The sequence below is a fragment of the Cebus imitator genome, unplaced genomic scaffold (genome assembly GCF_001604975.1).
Source record: "Cebus imitator isolate Cc_AM_T3 unplaced genomic scaffold, Cebus_imitator-1.0 Scaffold299, whole genome shotgun sequence".
Taxonomy (NCBI): Eukaryota; Metazoa; Chordata; class Mammalia; order Primates; family Cebidae; genus Cebus; species Cebus imitator.
The window spans coordinates 1,066,668-1,068,527 of NW_016107614.1; positions in this window are offsets into that span (position 1 = coordinate 1,066,668).

Genomic DNA, 1,860 nt, shown 5'->3' on the forward strand with positions numbered 1-1,860 from the left:
TTTTGTATTTTTAGCAGAGACGGGGTTTCACCATGTTGACCAGGATGGTCTCGATCTCTTGACCTCGTGATCCACCCGCCTCGGCCTCCCAAAGTGCTGGGATTACAGGCTTGAGCCACCGCGCCCGGCCTTAATATTTGTATTTTTTTGTAGAGTCAGGGTTTCACCATGTTTCTCAGGCTGGTCTCGATTGTCTGGGCTCAAGCTGTCCACTTGCCTTGGGCTCACAAAGTGTTAGGATTACAGGCATGAGCCACAGCACCCAGCCTGTACCACATTTTCTTTATCCAATCTACCATTGATTCCATCTCTATTCGTCATCTATCATCTTGCATTTCATTCTATCTCTTGAACATGAGTGTTTCTCCCATTGTTTCCTAAGTTCTTAAAAGCAGGAAAACAGAATTAACATTTTGGCAGCCTGTTTCTACCAAGTATAGAGCCATGGCATAGTAAGTACTCAATGAATCCCTGTTTAAAAATGAATAAATAAAATGGAAAATAAGAAGTTGGTGGGGGCCGGGCGTGGTGGCACACACCTGTAATCCCAGCTACTCAGGAGGCTGAGGCAGGAGAATCACTTGAACCCAGGAGGTGGGAGGTTGCAGTGAGCTGAGATCACGCCACTGCACTCCAGCCTGAGCAACAGAGCAAGACTCCATCTCAAAAAAAAGAGAGAATTTGGTGGGAATGTGGAGAAATTGGAACCCTTGTGCACTGTCAATGAAAATGTAAAATCGTGTGGAAAGTAGTGTGGTAGTTCCTTTAAAAATACAAAATAGGGCCAGATGTGGTGGCTCACGCCTGTAATCCCAGCACTTTGGGAGGCTGAGGTGGGCAGATCACCTGAGGTCAGGAGTTTGAGACCAGCCTGGCCAACATGGTGAAACCCCATCTCTATTAAAAAATAATAATAATAATACAAAATAGAATTACCATATGATCCAGCAATTTCACTTCTGAGTATCTACGCAAAAGAATTTAAAGCAAAGTCTCAAAGAGATATTTGTGCACACATGTTCATTTGAAGATTATTCACAATAGCCAAAAGGTAGAAGCAACTCAGGTGTTCATAAATGGATGAATGGATGAACAAAATGTAGCATACACAGAAGATGGAACGTTATTCAGCCTTAAAAAGGAAGGACATTCTGCACATGTTACAACATGGATGAGCCTTGAACACATTATGCTCAATGAAATAAGCTGGTTACGAAAAGGTAAGTACTGTATGATTCCACTTCTATGAAGTACCTAGCATAGTCAACTTCAGAGATAGAAAGTAGAATGGTGGTTGCCAGGGGCTGTAGGGAAGAGGAAATGGGGAGTTATTGTTTAATGGGTTCAGAGTTTTAGTTTTGCTAGATGAGAAGAGCCATGGAGGTGGATGGTGGTGATGGCCGAAGAACAGTAAGTATGCGCAATGTCGTTTAACAACAATATGGAAGGACTTAATACCATTGAACTGTACACTTGAAAATGGAAAAGTTTATGTTATGTGTACAAGTGTACACTTGAAAATGGTCCATTTTATGTTTTTAGTTGTATCTTACTACAATTAAAAAAATTTTGAGAGGTCGGGCACAGTGGCTCATGCCTATAATCCCAGCACTCTGGGAGGCCAAGGTCTGTGGATCACTTGAGGTCAGGAGTTCAAGACCAGCCTGGGCAATATGGAGAAACCCCATCTCTACTAAAAATGCAAAAATTAGCCAGACACGGTAGCACATGCCTGTAATCTCAGCTACTTAGGAGGCTGAGGCACGAGAATAGCTTGAGCCTGGAAAGTGAAGGTTGCAGTCAGCCAAGATCACGTCATTGCACTCCAGCCTGGGTGACAGAGAGAAACTACCTAAAAAA